At 35.0% G+C, this 23,645-nt stretch overlaps 1 protein-coding gene and 1 non-coding gene across 4 annotated transcripts in view; one reads left to right on the top strand and one right to left on the bottom strand.

Moving 5' to 3' along the window:
* Positions 1-23,645, bottom strand: part of LOC138849795 (protein eyes shut homolog) — a 339,290-nt gene that overhangs the window by 130,185 nt on the left and 185,460 nt on the right. The gene's annotated exons all lie outside the window — the stretch shown is intronic.
* LOC138849903 (U6 spliceosomal RNA) lies at positions 11,407-11,514 on the top strand. The gene has a single exon (XR_011389090.1). It is a non-coding gene; the product is annotated as a U6 spliceosomal RNA (small nuclear RNA).

Genomic DNA, 23,645 nt, shown 5'->3' with positions numbered 1-23,645 from the left:
AACACAAAAGTGACTTCTGCAGAGGTCAATTGTAGAAATATCCAAACTGTATTGATTCTATACCATGATGATTCAGTTTCTGTAGCAGCTGTAATGTTTAGGATCTCATGTATTCTTTCAATGAGTTTAAATTAATATTATCTAACTATATATATATATATACACACTCTGTCTCTCATCTCACAGTAACTGTGCCTTTCAAATAAATAAATATTTTAAAATAAATTAATTAAAATAAGAGGGTCAGTGTTGTGGTGTAGCTTGTAAAGCCACCTCCTGCAATGAGGGTATCCCATTTGAGCATCAACTCATATCCCGGCTGTTCCAATTCTGATCCAGCTCCCTGCTAATGTGCCTGGGAAAGCAATGGGAGATGGTGCAACGCATTGCAGGCAAGTGGAGACACAAATGAAACTCCTGGCTCCTGTCTACCACCTGTCCAGCTCTGGCCTTTTTGGCCATTTAAGGAATGAACCAGCAGAGGGAAGATTCTCTCTCGTCTATCTATCTCTATCTCTATCTCTCTCTATCTCTATCTCTCTATCTCATCTCTCTATTTCAAATAAATAAATTTTAAATAAATAAATAAAACTCTGAGTTACATTTCTTATACTATACACTGTACTTTTTTCTTAAAAAGTTTTATTTATTTATTTGAGAGGTAGAATTACAAACAGAGAGAGGGAGAGAGAGAAAGGTCTTCCATCCGCTGTTTCACTCTCCTAATGGCCCTTACCGCCAGAGCTGGGCTGATTTGATTCCAGGAGCCAAGAGATTCTTCTGGATCTCCCACATGGATGCAGGGGCCCAAGCACTTGAGCCATCTTCTACTGCTTTCCTAGGCCATAGCAGAGAGCTGGATTGGAAGAGGAGCAGCAGCTGGGACTTGAACTTGTGTCCATATGGTATGCCAGCACCACAAGTGGATGCTTAGCTTACTACACAACAGTGCCAGCAGACATTACACTGTACTTTTTATGATTTATTAATGCATTGCCAGTTTGTCAAGTTCTTAATATGCACACAGTTTCTAGTCTCGTATTTAGTTAATTTTGCTGAAAATTTCTTATGATTCAATAATCAAGATTTTTCCTCTTGATTAGAATAAATTTCAAAACAATATTCATTCATGGATTATCTTTACACACCTGGATTACTGAAAGAAACTGGTTTCCCTGCTTCTGTCCTCACTTTCAGATCGGCTGTATTGTATTTTCACTAGAGCAGAAAAACATGACTGCTTCAAATACCAGACCATGTTACTCCTCTGCTCCAGAACTCTGCAGTGGCTCCCTGCTTTAACATTAAGTTTATGTCTTTACAATGATTTCCAAAGGTCTGACTTATACTTGCTTTTCTGAAGTCAGCTACTTCTGCTCTTCTAATTGTACCCCAAGCACATTCTTAGGGTAATTGTACCAGCTATTATTTTTGTCTAGAACATTCTTCCTCAAACTGCAAGACCTATGTAGGTTCCTTAGGTCACCCAAACATTTCTCAAAACACTATTTTCTCATAGATTTCACCCTGACCACCTTGTAAAAATTTGATGTGTCCAATTAGGCAACTTTTATTGATCTTGTCAATACTGATTTATAATTTTTCAGCTTTATTCCCTTATCATCTGTTAGCATAACAAGTATTTTAAATGTGTTCATTATTTCTGTCTGCCCAAGTGTCCTCTATCTAGCTAAACAGCTTGTTTGGGCTATTTTAAAAAGAACTCTATGTATGAACGTTTTAGTTTTAGTTTAGCACTAGTGGACTTTAGTGCTGACAGGTCTCAGCCTGGGATTTAAAAAAAAAAAAAGAGGCCACCTTTGCTTTAGTTTAAAAAAAAATAGAAAAATTGGAAGGGGAGAATTAGTTATTTAGATAATTTGCAGATAAATTGGATTGGCCAGTGATAAAATGCATAGAATGGAAAGATAGAACACTAAATTAATATAAGAGTTCCATAAGTTTGTAGGGTATGCAATCATTAGGGAAATCAACATCCTTTAGTCACCAAAGCATTAAACAGTTCTAAAATATAGTCTGAAATAAAGATCATCACAAAAGTAATATAATTATCCAGTATATCAGACTCTTTTAAATATATCCATATGCTTGCACAAATAATATACACGGCCCTTTTGAGAAAAACTACCACGAAGAAGATATAAAAGAATATATCCCACTTTCTAAGATATGATGAATTAACATTGTATTGCCTATTCTCCACAAAATATTATATTAATGTATGTATCATCAAATTACATACTTTTAAAACCTAAAAAACTTGTATAAAGTAGGTGAGAAAAAGCAGCCAAAAATGGATCATTTAGTGTCAGAAAAGTACAGTGTGGAGAGTAATTGCCAGATGGAATTAAAATGTGACGAAAATATATTAATAAAAATCTATGGATTTTGATTATTGATTATTTTTCAGTGGAAACATGAGTGAAACTAACAAACTCAGAGATACCCTTACAATGTTATCTTCAGAAATTCAAAGAGATTAATGACTATTATGCAAATGTTAATTTTGACAATAAATCTCCAGTCTGTCTCTCAGCGACTTCTGTATTGGATTTACAGCAGAGAGGAAATAATGGCAGCTCTGGAAAGTAAAATTGTTAAGCCTTTTTGTGATATCTCAACCTCAAAAGAGGAGCCATGGAGTCGTGTTTGCAGAACCCTTAACAGTGAGCCACGGCCAAAGAATCCTCTCATCTTGCCTCTCCCAGAGAAGAAAGCAGCAGAGAAATTGGCACACATGCCTGCCTTCTTTCTGCTTTTCTCTCTCTTCCCAAGGCTGTCTTATCCAGCTATCTTGTCAAATAATAAGGGAGAGATTTCTGTTAGCTTTCTGAGACTCTGCGCTATTAGTCTCAGCAGGTTGCACTAGCTAATAGATATGGTTGGGAATATTCTAGACATTAAAGGAGAAGTTTATAACTGGATCGTTTAACGGTCCAAGATTGACTTAGAGTATGATTGCCAACCAGGCTTTAAGAATATTTATATTCTTGATGGCGAAGCACTATTTTGCAAGTCCTTTCTCTTTTTAACCTTCCAGCTGGATGAGGACAGGGCTCACATGTGGAGGAGTTGGAAGCTGTCTGCGTGTTCTTCGTTGTTGGCAGTCGGTTTTAGTTCCCTGTTCGCTTGAGAATTCTAATGCCATTGTATATTTTCATGCCCGAGATGCTGTGCTTTGAATGTAAGATCTGACAGCATAACGGACAAGGCCACTGACTGTGTGGGTGAGAAGCAAGAACCACCACGCTACAGGATGAATTGCTCCTGTTTTGTGGAAGAGGGGACCTGTGAGGAACTCGCAACCCGCTGGAGCTCTACGTGAAGCAAACGACCGCAGCCCAAACGCTCTCACACCAACTGTGCTTCCTTGTGTGGGCGTCCGGGCTGTCCCAGAGCAGACCCCTTCTTATCAAAATAAACACGCTCTGCGTTCCAGTTAGTCTGTATTATTTGGATGCCTCACTTTGAGCTATTGTTGCCTAGGTGGAGTGAAGAATGGGTGGGCGGCTTCCTGCAGATAACCCTGAATAAAAAACCCGGCTTTAAAAAAAAAAAAAAAAAGTCTCCTTTAGTCTCCTTTAACGCAGTTGGAGGCTGGAGACCTTGGATTCATCAGGACAACACTGATCTCTTCAAGAAGCATAAATGGGAAACACAGCCACCAGTATACAAATGATTGCAATGTACTGTAAAGCCCTATGGGAGCCCAGAAAAATACTTCTGGGGGGTGGTCAATTCTATGTAATATTAAATAGAAAAACTAGCCAAAGCCAAATCTCGATTCTCGTTACAAAAATGTCTTGTTGGTGACCATGCAGCAGTCATTAATTTTATTTAAAATGTTAAAAATGTAAGATTTTATGAGACATGGAATCAGGAATATTTTAATACATTTATCATTTCATGTGCCTATATATAGGAAAAAACTTACCCGAGTGATCTTGGATTATTATCTTTACTTTATTGATTCTATTTAATTTCTGAAAAGCAAAGAAGAATCGATGTTCAAATTCTCTTCTGGGATGCCAGTTAATAAGTAGTATCTTCTGTTAAATATGATTTTTCAGTGTAAGTAATGTCCCATTTAAAATATGAGAGACAGGCATTGTGGCGCAGTGGATTAAGATGCTGCCTGCAACACTGACATCCATGTGAGCACTGGTTCTTGTCCTGGATGCTCAACTTTCAATCCTGATGTCTGCTACTGACCCAGGAAAGCAGCACGAGAACATCTTGTACCTGGGCCCTTGCCATCCACATGAGAGGCCTAGGCTCCTGGCTTTGGTATGTCCCAGCCCCAGCCATTGTGGTCATTTGGCGAGTGAACCAGTGGATAAGAGATTTTTCTCTTCCTCTCTAACTCTGTGTTTCAAATAATTAAATAAATCCTTAAAAATTGAGACATTGTATTAAAATACCCATTGATTATGTGATATTCAACTTTGTACTTTTTATCATTTTGCTTGTTTCAGCAACTTTAATATAATATTAAAATTCTATGAGAACTGAACGCTGTTAAGCATTATAATGCAAGAAGAATGCTAACTACCAATTTTGGGGCTCCACAAGCAAATTCTATATATTTTTTTTCTGATATTGTAAATATTTCAGACGTAGAAAATGTAAGAAAGCATGTTTATTCTTGTAGAATCATTTCAGTTATTTTTTTGAATCTTCATAAAATATCTCTAATCTATAAATATAAATAGATAAGTATTTCTTTTCTATTAAAATTTTCTAGGGTATAATATCCCCAAGGCATTCTGTTATCTAATATCTCAGGTCAAAATTTTCTAGTTCAATATTTTCTAATCAAAAAACAGAATAAAAATTGAAAGTATAGAAGAAAATATATGCTTTTCCAAATTTATCATTTTCACATAAACTTCTTGGGAATTAAATAGCATTTTCATTTTAAAATCATTATTCTGTTTTCTTTTTATTTATTTATTTATTTATTTATTTGGACAGGCAGCGTGGACAGTGAGAGAGAGAGACAGAGAGAAAGGTCTTCCTTTGCCTTTGGTTCACCCTCCAAGGCCGCTTTGGCCAGCGCGCTGTGGCCAGCGCACTGCGCTGATCCAATGGCAAGTGCCAGGTACTTATACTGGTCTCCCATGGGGTGCAGGGCCCAAACACTTGGGTCATCCTCCACTGCACTCCCTGGCCACAGCAGAGAGCTGGCCAGAATCCGGACAGAATCCGGCGCCCCGACGGGACTAGAACCCGGTGTGCTGGCGCCACAAGGCGGAGGATTAGCCTAGTGAGCCGCGGTGCTGGCCATCTGTTTTCTTTTCCTACTTTAAATGTTGAGCTTGTATTTTAAAGAGGAGAAAGTGCTTTTCCATGGTTATGTGTGAATGTCACTCAGCAGTTGAAGAAAAAAAAATTAGTCTAAAAGAAAAAAAAAAAAAAACAGGAATTCAAGCCTCACTAAATCTTTCACTATCCTCAAACAACTTTCTTTCTGAGCTATATATACATAGCCATCTCTTCTGCCAAGCATCTGCTGAGGAAATGATGTAAGTGCATTTCTCAAAATTTAAATCCCTAGCTTTACCCTAAATTTAGAAATGGCCATATTGCACTGACTTAAAAATCATATCAAAGGAAAACACAAAGCTTCTATCATTGGCATTTTAATATTTATTTATAGATTTTAAATTATATATACATATTAGAGCATGAATTATAAAGAAGCAGTTTATCAGGAAGTGCGTGTTTCTAGAAGACTTTATGGTATTACCTTCCTTTATGAATAGCCAGCAATAGAGAGGTCCATGCCAGCAACTGGAATGCTGTCTCCAACTGAGCAATCAGGGAAAATCTGCTGATGTCATCGATCCTTAAAAATCTTCCACTGATGTTGAACACTTTGCATACACTTACAAGCATTTTGTTTACCTTTTTAGAGAAATGCCTATCATACTATTTTGTGCATTTTTAGATTAAACATGCTCAACATCACTAATCATAAAGGAAATGCAAATCAAAACCACAATGAAATATTGTCTTACCACAGTTAAAATCTTATTGTTGGGCTAGGCATTGGGCTGGTAGTTAGAAACACCTGCATCCCACCAGTACCTGAGTTAGTCTTCTCAGCTCTAGCTCTTGACTCCAGCTTTCAGCAAATGCAGACCCTGGAGGGAAGCTGAGATGGCTCAAGCAATTGGGTTCCTGCCACCCAAGTGGGCTACCGGGGTTGACTTCCTGACTCCTGCTTTCAAGCTGGCCCAGTACTGGCCGTTGCAGGCACTCTTTGGAGTGAACAAGTAAATGGGAGTGTGCTTTCTCTTTCGCTTTCTCTATCTCTCTCTCAAATAAGTGTAAAACTCTGGATATTGTGGGCTCCTCCTGCGAGGCCCACACTGTCGGGATGGTGGGGTGATGGTGTTCGTCATTCTTCAACAAGAAGCACCCGAGACCATTTCAGCAACCGTGTCTGCTTGTTAATAGTCGGCCACAAGCTTTTCTACTGCAGGCAAAGGGGCGTAGCTAGCTCAGGGTAGCAACCCTGATTCTATAGGATAAAGCCAATGCTGGTGCCTCTAGGCTTCTCCAATCAGCTTGAAGTTCACATAGCCTATGTAGCCTTCCAGCTGGTCTTAGGGATCTGGGCCACACCCGAGAGCTATTTACCCAATACAAAGCCCTTCAACAGGAAGTGAGGAGGTAGAGGAAATGTGCCTGGGGCCACTGCCACTTGCCAGCTGTCAAATCATGTGTGGGTCTCAGTGTGCTGAGCACCAGACCAGCATCCTTTTTTTAATTTATTTATTTTTTGACAGGCAGAGTTAGACAGTGAGAGAGAGAGAGACAGAGAGAAAGGTCTTCCTTCCGTTGGTTTACCCCCCAAATGGCTGCTAAGGCCAGTGTGCTGCGTCAATCCGAAGCCAGGAGCCAGGTGCTTTTCCTGGTCTCCATGCGGGTGCAGGGCCCAAGCACTTGGACCATCCTCCACTGCACTCCCCGGCCCAGGGTGCCAGCACCACAGGAGGAGGATTAGCCTAGTGAGCTGAAGTGCCAGCCCAGCATCTTTCTTTCTTTTTTTTTTTTTTAAGAAAGTTTTTATTTTTTTTTAACTTTTATTTAATGAATATAATTTTCCAAAGTACAGCTTATGGATCAGTTTGCACCCACACAGAAACACAAAATGTAAAATACTGTTTGAGTACTAGTTATAGCATTAAATCATGTATAGCACATTAAGGACATAGATCCTACATGAGGAGTAAGTGCACAGTGACTACTGTTGTTGGCTTAACAATTTGACACTTTTGTTTATGGCATCAGTAATCACCCTAGGCTCTTCTCATGAGTTGCCAAAGCTGTGGAGGCCTTTGGAGTTCGCAGACTCTTATCATATTTAGACAAGGTGATAGTCAAAGTGGAAGTTCTCTCCTCCCTTCAAAGAAAGGTACCTCCTTCTTTACTGACCTGTTCTTTCCACTGGGATCTCACTCCCAGAGATCTTTCATTTAGGTCATCTCCTTTTTTTTGCCACAGTGTCTTGGCTTTCCATGCCTGAAATACTCTCATGGGCTTTTCAGCCAGATCTGAATGCCTTAAGGGCTGATTCTGAGGCCAGAGTGCTGTTTAGGACATCTGCCATTCTATGAGTTTGCTGCGTATCCTGCTTCCCATGTTGGATAGTTCTCTCCTTTTTAATTCTTTCAGTTAGTATTAGCATATACTAGTCTTGTTTATGTGATCCCTTTAACTCTTAGTCCTATCATTATGATCAGTTGTGAACAGAAATTGATCACTCGGACTAGTGAGATGGCATTGATACATGCCACCTTGATGGGATTGAATTGGAATCCCCTGGCATGTTTCTAAATCTACCATTTGGGGCACATTAGATTAAGCATGTCCCAAATTGTACATCTCCCTCTCTTATTCCCACTCTTACATTTAACAGGGATCACTTTTCAGTTAAGTTTCAACACTTAAGAATAATTGTGTGTTAATCTCAGAGTTCAACCAATAGTATTAAGTAGAACACACAAAAAATACTAAAAGGGATAAAGGTACAGGATCACCCACAGGATATTATTTAAAAAAAAAAAACATGCCAGTGAGGATGCAGAGAAAAGCGAACTCTCATATGCTGTTGAATAAAGGTTAAATTAGTGGGACCAGCACTGTGGTGTAGCAGGTGAAGTTGCCACCTTATACACTGGCATCCCATGTGAGCACCAGTTCATGTCCCAGCTGCTCCACTCCTGATCCAGCATCCTGCATGGCCTAGGAAAAACAGTGGAAGATGGCCCAAGTGTTTGGGCTCTGCCACCAACTTGGGAGACCAGGAGGGAGCTCCTGGCTTTGGCCTGGTCCAGCCCTAGCTATTGTAGCTATCTGTGAAGTGAACCAGTGGATTTAAGATTTATCTCTTGCTCTTGCTCTTGCTCTTTCACTCTCTCTCTCTCTCTCTCTCTCTTTATCTCCTACTTTCAAATAAGTAAATAAATAAATCTTTTTTTAAAAGAAAAGTTAGTGCAATCATTATAAAAAACAATATGAAATTTCTTCAAAACACTATACAGAAAACTGTCATGTGATCTAGCATCACACTACAGGATATAATACCTAAAGGTAAATAAATCACTATGTCAGAGACATCTTCACTTGCATGTTTACTGCAGCACTATCCACAATAGCCAAGGAAAAAATGCACCCAAATGCCCATTGTTAACTGGATGAATAATGAAAATATTATATAGAATATGCATTATATATTGTATATTTATATGTTACCTCCAATGGTGGAACTAGAAATGTGCCAGGGGATTTCAACTCAGTCTTACCAAGGAGACATGTACCAATGTCATTGCACTTGGTAAAGTGATATGTACACAACCAATCAAAAAAGATAGGGTAAGTGTCGAAGAGATTTTACAAACAAGACCAGTGTAAGCAAATAATGAAGGATAGAATTAAAAGGGAGAATGATCCTGTGGGGGAAGCAGGACACACAGCAGACTCATAGAATGGCAAAGGCCCTAAACAGCACTCCTGCCTCAGAACCAACACTTGGGGCATTCGGATCTGGCTAAAAGGCCCATGAGAGTCTCACAGGCATGGAAAGCCACGACACGGTGGCAAAAACAATCTAAATGAAAGATCCTGGTGAACAAGACCCCAGCAGAAGGAACAGGCCATCAAGGAGGGAGGCGCCTTTCTCCGAAGGGAGGAAGGAACTTCCACTGTGATAAGGCCTTGACTAAACAAGTTCAGAGTTGGTGAACTCAAGGGGCTTCCATAGCCTAGACAGCTCATGGCAAGAGCCTCGGGTGATTGCTGATGTCATAAATAAGAGTGCCAATTGTTAAATCAACAATGGGAGTCACTGGGTATAGGCTCCCCACGTAGGATCTCTGTCCTTAATGTGTTTTACTATGAAACTTAAAAACAACACTACTAGTCAAACAATACCCTATACCTTGTGCGGTTGTGTGAGGGCAGCCTGTTGAAATCCTTGCTTAGTATATACTAAGTTGATCTTCTGTATGTGAAGGTAATTGAAAATGAAACTCAATGAAGGGCAGGATGGAAGAGGGAGTGGGAGAGGGGAGGGCCACGGGAGGGAGGGAGGTTGTGGGGGGAGCCACAACAATACAAAAGTTGCACTTTGCAAAGTCACATTTATTAAATAATAAAAAGAAAAAAAATAAAAAAATTAAAAATACTATGTATAATACTATACATAATAAGTTATACAGACATAATACTCAGCCATAAAAAAAGAATGAAATTCTGCCATTTATAGGAACATGGAAGGAACTGGAGAACATTATTTTACGTGAAGTCAGTCAGGCACAGAGAGACGCTGCATGTTCTTACGTTTATGTAGAAACTGGAAGTTGACATCATAGAAACAGAACAGAATGCTGGCTGCCAGGGCCTAGAAGGATATAGGAGGGACTGTGCAAAGTAGAGCATGAGTGCAATTGTCTAGGAGGAATAACTTGTGATGATCTACAGCACAGTAGGCTGACTGTCGGTGAGAACAATTGAATCTGTATTTCAGAAGAGCTAGTGGAGAAGATTTTGAAAATTCCCAGCACATAGAAATGACAACTATTTGAGTCATAGTTATGCCCAATGCCCTGATGTGATCATTATAAAATGTATACATGTACTGAAATGTCACATTGTGCCATATATATATATATATAATTAGTATGCTTTAATTAAAAATAAAAGTTGAAATAAGAGCATTTCTTCTACCACTGGTAAGTGGAGAACATGAGAAACATTGAAAAGTGTGAAAGATTTCTGAGCTTTATTTTCTCTACTTGGTGTAATGGGGCATAATAATGATATTTATTATAGGATATTATTATTTGGAGATTTAAATGTAAACAATGTATAAATTATAATGACCAGGTGCCCACTCATAAAGAGTACTTAAATAATTTTGTTGTTGTGCTGCTATTATTAGGGTTTAGTATATTCAATTGGTATTAAAATTATGAAGATAGATGTCTTACACATAAACTGATCATTCCTAACATATATTCTAATATTTCTTGCAAATATACAGTACTCATTTAAACAAAATGTTAAAATATTGTTAGCACTGTGTTAGTAAGTGAAGAATGTGAATTACTAAGAAACTGAATTTATATAAAGATTGATGTTATGCATTAGCATAACAAAAGAGGGATAGTCTTACATTCCTAACATTTGAATTGCTACCCACATTCACATAAAAATGTTAAAGTACACTGTCAAGAAGGGAAACTGTTACCTAGACATTACATTCAGTAGGATGATTAATGCAGCCCTAACAGTTATTTCTTCAAGTGAAGGTGCAGCTATAAAAGGTCTCCATAGGGGCCAGCGCTGTGGCTTAGCATGTAAAGCCGCTGCATACAGTGCTGGTATCCCATATGGGCGCCAGTTCAAGTCCTGGCTGCTCCACTTCCAATCCAGCTCTCTGCTATGGCCTGGGAAAGCAGTAGAGTATGGCCAAGTCCTTGTGTCCCTGCACCCTTGTGGAAGACAAGAAAAAAGCTCCTGGTTCCTGGCTTCGGATCTGCACAGCTCTGGCCTTTGTAGCCAATTGGGGAGTGAACCAGTGGATGGAAGACCTCTCTCTCTCTCTCTCTCTCTCTCTCTCTCTTCCTCTCCTTCTCTCTCTGTGTAACTCTGACTTTCAAATAAATAAATATTTTTTTTAAAAGGGACTAGATAAAAAGTTTGTAGAGTTAAAAATAAATAAAAATACATTGGGATGAATACTAGAAATGGAGCTGCATATGGAATTAGAAGAAGGAGGAAACCAGTAGACAACTTGTTGAGCATATCACAGTCAGCCCTCGCCTCCCACCTACTCTTATATCATTGTAATTTATTAGAAGTCTAGCTAATTCAGTGCTCACTTCGGCAGCACATATACTAAAAATTGGAACGATACAGAGAAGATTAGCACGGCCCCTGCACAAGGATGACACGCAAATTCGTGAAGCGTTCCATATTAAAAAAAAAAAAAAGTTTAGCTAATTCAGAAAGCCGTTAGCTACAAACCTCAAAAATCCAGAATATTCTCTCATTATTTGTGAGTCCATAACAGTTACAAAGAAAATTATCATTAACTGAAAAACAAATGCTATGGAAAATAAAACTGCTTTTTCTATATTTTGAGCCACAGAGTTTAGTTTTAAAAATTTTTGCATTATATTTAGACCCAAAAAGACAAGTACCTTTTCTCTGATTTGTGGTAGCTAACATATAAAATACAAAAAATTAATATATGTGAATGAAACTGACATTTTGGTATTTGCTTATTGATTATAATTCTTGTCTACAATTCTGCAGAAAAATGGTCTTTCTACTTTTTATTTGTTGAGTTGTTATTTAGTGGAGGCTTAAGCCTGTTATTAAAAATTAACTTAAAATTATGCTATCGAGAAACTTGAAAGAAAAACAGAAAGGAAGGAAGGAGGAGAGAAAGAGAGAAGGAATTATCATTATATTCCTAGAATTGTATCTGTGAACCACATGAAATCTGTTCTCTTCATATTAAAGAATAATAAAAATCTTGCTCAAAATAGAAATTATGCATATATAAAAATCATTCTATATCTTTCAAAATATTCTATATTTTTTAAAGATTTATTTTTATTTATTTGAAAGAGTTACAGAGAGAGATAGAGACAGAGACAGAGGTCTTCCATCCACTGGTTCAATCCCTAGACGGCCAAAACGGCCGGAACTGCGCCTATCTGAAGCCAGGAGCCAGGAGCTTCTTCCAGGTCTCCCACGTGAGTGCAAGGGCCCAAGGACTTATGCCATCTTCCACTGCTTTCCCAGGCCATAGCAGAGAGCTGGATTAGAAGTGGAGAAGCTGGGACTAGAACTGGCTCCCATATGGGATGCTGAAGCCGCAGGCCAGAGCTTTAAACCGCTCGCCACAGCACCAGCCCCAATATTCTATAATTTTACTCTTAAAATTAAATGATACTTGCATCTTAGACTCTATATTTCATTAAATTTTCCACAGCATATTAGCCCTAAATAAAACATAATCGGATCTTAATATAAGATTCAGTGATAGATGAGCACTGACTGAATTATGCTGCTTTATGCATTAATCTCTTCTATATAAAGATGAAATGAAAATGATTCTAGATATTCATTACATATCTTGTCTAAATTTACAATTCCAGATTACTGACTAAGTGGTGAATTATTTGTACATAACCAAACATTGTACTGCCAGTTTCCAGGTACTTTGAAGTTAATCATGAGATACAGGGATGTGTCTAATTATTCCTCAGAAAACAAATCCCAGAACTGGAAGGGCCTTACAAAGAAGCATGTACTAATATGGAGATGAAATACAATTTAAACTTTTTTTCTAAATGAATTTTGTGCAGTTCTAGCATACATAATCACTTTGAAAAAATGTATTTATGTTTTGCAGACCTACACTTTCTCTTGAAAGACAATATGCTAACATCACAAAAGGAGAGATATTTATAACTTTTACAAATCATACTTTAAGAGGAGCAATTACCTTCTAAAAATTTAGAAAATATTATTCTTAACAAACTTTGTCTGAAATTGTGTGGGTAAGCTAGTATTACTATTATGAGCTTTTGAATAATATGCTTTAAACTATTTGAGCAATTTTTACACATCAGGCCATATTTCCAAATTACTTGAAATTCACTAGGGTATAAAACGAAATCATAAAGCATATCAATAAAATATAAACAGCATTATTTATATAAAAATGGATTTTAGTTTTAAGGAAGATCTACAGATTGGACATCTACATGGGATCAAAGAAAACACTAAGCAACTTATCTTACTGTACTGGAGAGCAATCATTGCATTTCATATTTCATTTATATATCCTTCAATTAAATCATTGCTATTCTCACTAAAGTTTAGGTTGGCTCTTTTATCTATTGTGTTTCCTAAAATTCTCTCTTTCTTAAGTTTAATTTTTTTAACTAATGTAGTTATATATAGTATTTCCTCAATAATATGCCTAAAAATCAAAATACTTTCCATGGGTTCAGACTCTAAGTTCTCCAGATTAGCTTTCGACAAGTAATGGCTTAAGTTTAATGAAATAAAATAATTCACCCTTTTAGCTAATCTACATTCATGAAACAATATAATTAAATTAACATCATGCTCCTTAGAAATATGTTGTGGGATTGGAAGAAGTAATTGTGATGCCATGATCCATGATACTTGGTAGAATGCGTAAGCCTTTCAAACTACAGAAGAAGAGGGAGCCTCGGTTTAATAATGTAAAAGAGAACAAAGGAATTGTCCTGTAATACACTGTCAAAACAAGTCTACAATAATGTTTCTAACTGAACTTCATCTTCCACAACCTTCTCATACCCTTTCAACCTGAATGAACTTTTGTAAAATCATTAACAAATAGAATGTAGAGAGGGTGACAAACTGTGACTTCTAAAGATACGTCATAAAAGTTGATATGCTAACTCTCTATGGACGTTTTTGGTGGATAACTGGTATCCTGTTATGAGAAAGTCAATGCCATACAGAAAGACCACATATAAATAAATCTGCCAATCATACACCAGCTAACAGCTCAGGCAGTAACTAGCATCAACTGCTAGACATTGTATTAAGCAGATTCAAAGGATTCTAACACTCAGCCTTTGAGACATCCCTAAAACATGATCATACAAAAATCAAAACAAAATTTGTGATTCATAAGCAAAACGGTTCAGTTTTTAAGCCACTAAGTTTATCATTGGTTTATTTCACAGCATCTGATGTAATTGCAAAAAATTAAAAGGGAAAATAAAAGAAAGGAAGAGAGAGAGAGAGAGAGAGAGAGGAAGAGAAGATAGTATTGTATTCTTGGAGTTATATCTATGAAATTCATGGAATTTGTTCTCTAAATATTAACAAGTTTAAAATATAATAATCACAAAAAAAGGCCTATGAAGTAGCTGAAGATGTGGGGCACAAGAATCAAAATCGCTGAAGGAGTTTATAGACACAGAAGAAGAAAAATTAAAGAAGGGATGAAAACTACTGAGAACATCAAAAGCAATGAGAGACTTGCAATTTGGCCAAGGATGAGGAGGGTATTGATCAAAGACATAAGGTAAAATATGCTTGCAAGCGTGGTCTAAAAACCCAGAAGTTTAAGCTGTTGACAAAATTTGTATATTCGACTGATGTGTTTTAGCAATAGTCAACATAAATATTACTGAGAAAGTTACAGTGTCTATTTTGGAAAAAGTAATCACTAATGGTCTAATACACATTAGGCATTTAATTGTTATGTTATTTCTTTCCTCATAGCCTGGTAGTGAGTATTGAATGTCATCTTCATATAGAAACACTGTGAATATCAATCCACTAGACAAATTCAACTAGGAATCCTTTATTTTGGTTTAAAAAAACGAATAGCAGAACAGATAAAAGAGCTACTTATCTTCAGTTAGTCTCACTTAGTCAACAGCAGTCATAATTAAATCTCTCTGTCATTGGTGTTCTTTATATGTATCCCAGTAGGAAATGAATTTATTCATTAAAGATATTTCAAAATGCTAAAATAAACTGAAAAATTAAAATTTTAGGGCAAAATTATCAAAATATATTTATGTTAAGATAATTCGGTAGGACAAAGACATTTACTTGAAAGCAATTTAATGTTTAATTGATGATAAGTGGCCTATAATGAATTTCCTATGAACAAATACAGAAAATGATAAGGTGATATTTTCAAGTTGATATCTGAGATTTGATAAGGAATTTAGTGGTTTTTAATAATGTGAGAGAAAGTTATATAACATGTGTTGTTGTACCTTGCTTAAAATATATACCTCTGTACTTCTGTCCTGCTTATACAGACTCATGAGCACGTGCAATTCTCTCAGTTATCTCTTCATGGAATAACAATTCATGCAAGAGTTGTTTGTAAATCAAAAATGCAATAAATAAATAGTATTATGCAACTGATTGCATGATTTTGGTAAATAAAGGTACTGCTTACTCTGTAGTTTTTATCATGTCAAATTAAATTATTCTTTAGACAACTATATTGCCTATTAAGTACAATGAATTAAGGAACAATTTTGTTGGGGGTAGGATATCAGGATTGCTATTTTAAATGAACAGTTGCTTGCTAGCAATCTGGCACTATGGGGTTAGAGAAACTTCAGTTTCTTTCATCCCTGCCCCTGAAGAGAAACCAGAGACCTTATATACTAGATGATGAACGTACCTACTACAATGTATGATATTTGATTTTGAAAATAAAATAAATTCTGTGAAGAGTACTCCTTCAAAGGTATGAGCTCAATTACATACTGTTTTCAAAGTCGATTTGCCATAGACAAACATATACAGATAGAATAAAATCTAATGTGAATGATAAACAAAACAATGTCTTTTCCAAAGTTACTCAGTTGATCTCTTATTATAACATACTTTCTAATTTAATTTACTATTTCAGATTGTTCTTAAAGTTGCTTTTAAGTTTGATGAAAACTTCCACTAAACTATTACAAAATATATATTTGGAATCAGAAAATGCTCAGGTATCACAGCTACTTCTAAAACTTCCTCTGATCCTATACAATATGAAGTTGATTGAGTTATTAAGGTAAGCTTGGCCCTGATGAAGCAGGTTGTAAAAGTATGGAATTTTTGATGAACTAATCAAATCAGCATGTTAAAGAAATCAAGTATAATTGTATCTATTGAAAAGGAAATGGTACTATACTACCTTAGTAATTCTTGCATTGTATTTTTATAGTCAGCATCTGAAACTATAATATCATCAATTATCAGCAGAAAAATCGAATAACAAAGTTACCTGTAAGATTAAGGTAAAACATTTTGTAAACTCAACTTTCTACATATTCCTTTTTAAGTTTTTGAACGAAATAAAAGTTGAAGCCATATGTTCAAAAATGTTCTTGCATCTGAAAAATAAGTTTATGGAATTTCCCCATAAAATGCATTTCACAGTCCCAAGGTAGAGTAATTAGAGTGATGCTTCTGTGTGGAATTCTTTAAATTGTCACACCTGTTTAGAATGAAACAAAGAATGAAAATATGCAGACTGCAACAGAATTCAAGGACTAACTAAAAGACTTACGCTTTACCAGCAGAAATTACTTAATATAAGAAAAGCATCAGTCATTTACAGGCAGTCGTCAACTGGTTTCTAAATCACTGCAACTGACAAATCAGAAGTGGAAAATTGTCACAATTCTATAAGCAGAATTACTTCAATGTATAGAACATCTGTCACTGATGATAACCAATTCAACATTCTACCAGAAGAAGCATTGGTGCATTCAATTTTACAAAGCTAAAAATGGTTATTGCACTTTTTTACTTTAAAAACAAAGAAAACAACCATGTAATTTTCACAGTTAATGTTAAAACTGAACACACTGTAAGTCAAAAATAAGCAGCATTCAAAGTTTCCATATGGCCATTTGTAGCAAAAATGTATAATTCATTTCAAAGAAATGATACATTTTTCTCAATATTTCATCTAATGTCCTAATAAAATGAATACAGAAACCTGTGATTCCTTTCTTTCTACATATGATAATAGAAGTTAATAATACTCAAATACAGTCCTGTGGCTCACGACCGAGACAAACATGTCTACACCTTCTCTTAAGTAGGTATGTCAGAAGAAAATCATAATACATTTACGTTCCTTTAAGATTAAGAAAATCCTCAATATCTCCTAATCGGGTCATTACCAAAAACATATTCAATAGCTTATAGGGGGTTATAAATTAAAACAGATCACAGGTTTTGTAGTCAGAGACTAGTAAATTGGTAGAAGAACTAAGGAAAAGAAAGGGACTTTGTTCTAGAGACGATATAAAATATGAGCAACAGTAGAGAGAACGTGAATGGGTTTGACTTGTTCAAAGCACAATCAATAGATCTATTTTATAAAAGATGATCAGTGTTTTAGGGAAATATTGAGAAATGTTTATAATGGTATTAAAAGCTGTTTACTTAATCACATGAATGCCAATAAAAACATACTGGATTTGAGTGATTAGCAACTTGAAGATAACAAACATTCAATGAGAAGATATTATATCAAGCAATAGCAAAAGTAACAAGAGGTAAAGTTAATTGCATGCTTACTATTGCTGTGAATGTCTGGCATTTTACCAAGTGCTTCCCATGGATTATTTCACTTAATCCCCAGAAAAACCCATGAGATGAATACTGATAATTCTCCAGTTATATAGATAAGGAAATTAAAATTTAAAGAATTTAAATAATATTTTAAAGTTCAAATAGTCCAAGAGTTGTAGAGATCAGCCAGGAACACAAGTCTAATTCCAGTGGCAATGTTATTAATCACATCTATCCTGTGTTTCTTATCTTATTCATTTCACAGAGCAGGAAAAGAAACCATGCTTTATGTCTTTCATATGGTAGATGAACTAATTAAATATAAAAGAATTAAATTTTACCTAGGATATCATAGAGTCTCTTAGCTAAACTTACATAATTCTCCATTCTTCTTTATACTTTATAACAAGAGCAAAGAGAAGTAATAATAATTTCTTGAAAAGCAAAGTGAATTTTAAGTAACTTGAAAAATTAAGTAGGAAATAATATGTAGAATTATTTTGGCAGAAATAATATATTTATTATAGCTACCCAAATCAATTTTCTCAATAGTTCGTTTTCTGGATATGACTCCAGTTAATGTATCCTCATTTACAGATGTGAATTTCATTTTTAGAGAATTACGATAATACGGTGAAGTCAGAACTACTTAAAAGAAACATAACTTTGTGCTTGTTTTAGTTAAATGTCCAAAACTACATATTTCTCCTTGAACACTGTTGTTTAGATTACTGAAGAGAAGCCGGTTGCAATAAAATCAATAAGTTGTGAAGATGTAAAAGATAAAAAGAGAAAGCTACATTGACATTTGCAATTCTTTTATTGGTGCTATTGCTTTTTGAACAGAAATCTCAAAGAAAACTGTAAAAGCTTTGTAAGAAAAGCAAACAAGCAAAAACCTATTCAGAGTTCTTGAAGAGCAACCAAACCAGGCAGAACTAGAAATTATGTGTAAATCCTAAACCCATCAACAGAAATAATCTAATCTGAATAACAGAAACGGGGAAAAATGTGGTTGAACAAAATGCCTACAAACTCAGTGACCATATGGGAAAAAAATGAGCTGAACAAAGTTACAATTCTAAAAGGAACATAGATTTTGGAAATAAAATCAATTTATTAATAATGGCCTCAATTTCCCAGAAGTGATAGAAAATATTACCTTATAAATCCAAGATGTCTAATAATCTCCAAATAGAAGTACAAAGTAAACCTCTGCTAGACAGAGTATTGTCAACATTCAAAATCATAATCACACTAAAAATTCAATAATATATGTATCCATTGAACAAACTTCTTTGAAAACCACAACTCAAAATCTCACATGAATCTGAATATTGCTATAATCTGTTAAACTAATTGATTTTTAACAAGTACATTCCAATAATTATATTATAGACAAGCGATCCACTGATGAATGACACCAAACATTTTTGCAAGAAAATATTTATGCAATCTTTTTTTAAAAAAATAAATTGCAGCATAGCAATTATAGTAAAAATTACTAGAAAACTATCAGCCATATATCACACATGAGTATGAATGAAAATGTGTAGGAAATATTAGCAACTAAATCCAGAAGCATATGAAATTTATAATGTATACTGTCCAGTTGAAATTTACCCCTGGATTGTAAGATTCAAACATGCAAAAACCTAGTAATATCACCTCAATAGGTACAGGAAAGGCATTTGACCACATTTGACAACCAATTCTGTTTAAAATTCATGAAGAAAATGTGGTTAGAGAAAGACTCTACACTTTATGAGAAAACCTATAGTTAATTTTATACTGGTGAAATATTTAATGATTTTATCCTAAGAAAAAAGGGAAAAATATACTCTTTGTTATAAAATTATATTGCTAGTACAATAATCAAATAAAAACATAGGGATAATTTAAGATGGAAATTTTAAATCTTTCATTTACAGAATGCAAAAAATTGGATAGAAAATCATAAGGAACCTAGGAAGATGATAAGAACTAATAAATGTATTTAGTACAGTCTCAGGATACAAGATAGTATAAACATCAATTATGTTTCCATGTATATGAGCAAATTATTAGAAATTAATTTCAAACAATTGCACTTTCTGTGGATCAAAATATAAAATACTTAAATATATACTTAATAAAATATGTGTAATTATCTTACAATTCCTTTACAATACCCTGAAAGTTATTGAAGATCACTATAAAATTATCAAAATTCTCAGTTATTGGGAACCTAGCATGTTCACTATTAGAAAACTGAGTGATCTCTGTCCAAAAATTGAACTATAGATTCAAAACAGTATGAATTAATCCCCTATCAGGGGTTTTTCAGGTAAATTGAAAGGTGATCCTAAAGTTCATGTAGAAAACCAAAAGAATAATTGCAACAATGTTGATAAAGATAAAAGTTGGAGGATTAAGATTACTCTACAGTAATAAAGAGGTTACAATGGGCTAAAAGAAAGATAAATGGATCAATGAGAGAGAATGGAGTTTACAGAAATAGAGGAACACATGTACATGTTACTTTGTTTTTCACTAAGACAACAGCATTTATTGGTAAAAGACTTTTACCCATGATGCGGAAACACCTGAATTTTATGTGTGCCAAAAAAACCCACTTAATATGAAACACGAATATTAACTCTGCATGGAATATCATACTAAAAAGTAGGGCTGCCAGCATGAACTTTCTAGAAAAATACATAGTTGTATATTTTTAAAAATCTGTTTCAAGAATTTTATCAAGTAACAATAAAATAGACACCAATTTTTCAAAAAGATTTCAATGAGGTGTACTGTTTTAAGAGAAAGCAATGAAATTATTCCTCCACAAGACATAGAAGATATTTAGGAAATTCGATGATAGCTGTTCAAAGTTTTGGAAAGATTTTAAATATTATAAACTTCCTTTACAAAAGAGGGACTTAGGACATCCCTTTTGAGGAGCCTGATGTATTATGTGGATACATTTTTGCACTATTAATGGAAGTAAATCAAGAAAGTCTTCAATTTGCAGCAAAAATTCAAAGGAATCAGAAGTAGAGATCAATTATTTTATATGGATTATCTAGAAAATTGCAAGCAAAAATTCTGAATTGAGTAAATTTGGGGTCCATGAAATATACATACAAAAACAAATTTGAGAATGCTACCCATCCAATAGACAGTTTTAAGAATGATGGGAACCTCAACATGTATTCAGTGAAAAACTTTTAAATCACAATGGCATAATTAAGAAAGATCGCAAGTAAAGTCATTAATAATTTAAAATTTAGTAATAGTAAATGCCACTTTGAAATTAATTATAGTTAATTTTATGAGAAACTAAAATAGGAAACCATATGTTAAAAAAGTATGGTGGGATTGTTAGGAAAATGGCTCAGTCTTATCTATAGCGTGATCTAACCCCTGCCTCCATTGCTGAAAGCCAGGTGGCCACATGGCCCAACCTCCTGTGTCAAGCTCCACCCCCATCCTAATGGGATTAGCTGTTCCTGCTTCCCTACCCGCCCTCAGGCAAAGTTTTTAAGGACCTGTTCCTGAACACATGGAGCTCCTGGCTCCTCCTCTCTCCTCTCTCTTCTTGTCTATCCTCTCTTGGCTCCTCTCTCTCCTTTCTCTCTCCTTTTTCTCTCTTTCTCCTTCCTTGCCCCTTCCCTTGGGTCTGCTGGGTTTTCTCCAATAAAATCTTTTCCTTTCTTCAGTGTATGGTGTGTTTTGTGGAAGCCTTATAGGGATATTTCTCAGCCATAAAAAAGAACAAAATCCTGACATTTGCATCAAAATCGATGCAAATGGATATTATTGTGTTAGGTGAAATAAGCCATATCCAAAAAGAAAAATGTCATTCTTTCTATTACTTGTTGTGGTTAATATGTAGAAGATAAAAATTGTGTGAACGTTAGATCATTTGGTATATAGTTATAAATGTTGCTTCATTGAATCTTACCATGTAAATGACGACATATCTTTGATTTACGCATTAAAATGAAGAAAGAAATGGGGGAGGAGGTGAAGACTCTTGGGACATAGCAATGTTTTGTTCTTAATTTGGGTATTTATTGTGAGGGTGGTGAGATGACAAAAAACCCTTGATCTGTTCACTTTTGTGCATTTCTTGATATGTATATTGCTTATTAACAAAGTGTTAGAAAAGAATATTTGCTGATATTTTTCAATAAAGTAATAAAAATAGAGCTCATTTTAAAAAATGCAATATAAATAAATTAAAACTACCCCAATCAATCTTAAAATAAGTTTTATAAATTATACACAATACATATATACATAAACACACAAACACACAGAGACAGACAATACACAAAATTCTTTCTAGAATTTCAATTCCAACCTTTAATTGCTTTCTTTTTGACATTCTAGCACAAACCACACAAAAGGGAAAGGCAGTAAGTTGATTCTATGAAAACGTAATAGAAGTATATTTGGTACATTATGCGAAATAAATGTGGCTACACAGCTTGTATTCATTTTGTAATGCTGAGTTCCCAATATATTTTTTAAATTGTCTTCTAAGATGATGAGGTATAGTTACAATTGATTTCATCACAAACAAATTTATTTAAAAATAATATTTATTAGAACTATTTTGTGTCAGCCCATTGAATAACACTGATACAAGTCAATAAATATTTCCAGTATTATGGTTATAACTGCTTTTATCTGCCACTTTTGCTTAAAAATGTCATTGGAAAATAAATTATACAGTCATCATATGTATATAGGCTATTATAAGATATTGTAAAATATCTTTCTATTAATAGCCTATCCCAAAAATATTAAAGACTTTAAAGAAAATAGAATTTTAAAAATATTTACTTGAAAATAGTTCTTGCTGTCTGCTTTATGACTATTAAAACTTCAAACTATGTAAAAGTAATCAGTGAAGTATGCAATTTTTTAAATTTCTTGCAACTCTGTCAGGTGGGAGAGATCTGGAAGAGAAACACTCAGAAAATCTCCTGTTCTGTGGAATTTGATAGAAAAAGATGTTCTTTCACAGCTATAAAAGAAAGCTTTAGGTATCTAATTGTGGCTGGAGATACCATTGCCTAAAGACATTTTGAAGAGGGAGAAACAGATTGAGAGTGAACTACGTTTCCAGGAAAATTGGAAACTGAGAAAGTTTAGATAAGATGGGAATGGTTTAAAGAAACTTTTCACTGGTGAAACATTTAACCAATATGTAAGATAACTGTTGATTTAAGCAATTATTTCATTTCAGTATATTAAACTAAATTGAAATGGAATAAAAACATTTACTGTTCATAAAAGGAAACTGTTTTTAGTGACATGTTACTTAAGAAATAAAGGTAGACAAAATTATGTAAATTTTGTGTAAGATATGTACAGATTTCTAAAAATATTTGAGTACTTAAGAAAAATATATTATTGTGGCTGGCGCCACGGTTCAATAGGCTAATCCTCCACATTGCGGCGCCGGCACACCGGGTTCTAGTCCCTGTCAGGGTGCCGGATTCTGTCCCGGTTGCCCCTCTTCCAGGCCAGCTCTCTGCTGTGGCCCGGGAGTACAGTGGAGGATGGCCCAAGTGCTTGGGCCCTGCACCCCATGGGAGACCAGGAAAAGCACCTGGCTCCTGCCTTCGGATCAGCGCAGTGCGCCAGCCGCAGCACGTTGGCCGCTGTGGCCATTGGAGGGTGAACCAACAGCAAAGGAAGACCTTTCTCTCTGTCTCTCTCTCTCTCACTGTCCACTCTGCCTGTCTATATATATATATATATATATATATATATATATTATTGTAAAAATATGTGAACAAGTGTTGAAATGAATTTTATGGAATATCTGGCAGTATAATAATTTAATTACACTAACGAAATTCAAATATTAAACCTACCCATTAAGAAGATCATGGTATATAATCTCTAAAATTATATTTTAATTAATAAATAAAGCATTTCAAATTTACTTTAAGATGAATAAGAGAAAATTAAAATTATTACATGCATATTTT

This window comes from Oryctolagus cuniculus, chromosome 5, assembly GCF_964237555.1.
Source record: "Oryctolagus cuniculus chromosome 5, mOryCun1.1, whole genome shotgun sequence".
NCBI lineage: Eukaryota > Metazoa > Chordata > Mammalia > Lagomorpha > Leporidae > Oryctolagus > Oryctolagus cuniculus.
The sequence above is the reverse complement of the archived record's forward strand: the minus strand, read 5'-3'. Positions and strand labels throughout refer to the sequence as shown.